Below are 1007 nucleotides of genomic sequence, written 5' to 3'. Positions count from 1 at the left end.
GACGTTTTGATGAAGTGAATTTCTGTGTAATACTACGATATCTATCTTGTACATTATGATGCATTAGGTATCTACCACGAGTTCCACTTGAAATTCCTAGATTTCACTACTCTATGAAGATTTTTTTGAAAGTTGAAGAAGTGTTGAGGCAATTATGGACTGTTCTAGTTGGTTGATGGTATAGTTATTGGTCAATCACTTTGTTGACAGCAACTCATGAAAAAAGTATGAGAAATCACTTCTAACGTGAAAATACGACACTAGACTTCCAGAATACTCCAAGTGAACAACTCAACAGAAACTGTCCACAACTGATCCCCACTCCTTCTTTCATCTAGGAATTGTTGAAATATTCAGAATAATTCGCAACAAATCATCGCTGATAGTTATTTTATTTGTTATCTGGTTTGTACAGTAAAGAAATACTCTTAGTAACTTCAAACATGTGAGCAACTTGTCACTTCAGATTTATATTTTCAGGGACACCTCTTTCAAGGAATATCCTTGGTTTTAAAAATTTAAACGACACTTCGCACGGAACTTTGCCATTATAGAGCGACGAGGGTATTAATTCATAAGTACTTAGCAGTTGAAAACTTTGTAATCTCTTGTTATGTTAAATTCGTGATGATGATGATTCAATAATAGATATAAAACTAAATTTCTACTTTTGTCGAGTATGTCAAGAGTTTGATAATTAATTTTTTTGCCTTGCATGTTGTTTCAACAAAAGTCACTAGCATTCATATGAATGTGAATCGAACAAATATTTGATGGAGTTGGCCGATACTTGACGAAAATACGTAACGTTTTCAAGTGAAACTTTATCGTGCGATTTTCACTGGCAGTTTACAAAACCGCAACATGAGTTTCTCTAAACAATTCAAATCATATGATCTTTCACCTACTTAATGACTGATTTTACCGAGTTAGGGTATAAACTAATGTAGGTTATAAATTCCAACTTATCTCTAGCCGTCCAAAAAGCATTTTGGAGGATTTAGTCC

This window comes from Leptinotarsa decemlineata, unplaced genomic scaffold, assembly GCF_025532065.1.
Source record: "Leptinotarsa decemlineata unplaced genomic scaffold, Ldec_3_MD MMD2_tig00001393_RagTag_RagTag, whole genome shotgun sequence".
Classification (NCBI taxonomy): Eukaryota; Metazoa; Arthropoda; class Insecta; order Coleoptera; family Chrysomelidae; genus Leptinotarsa; species Leptinotarsa decemlineata.
Note: the sequence above shows the minus strand (reverse complement) of the source record.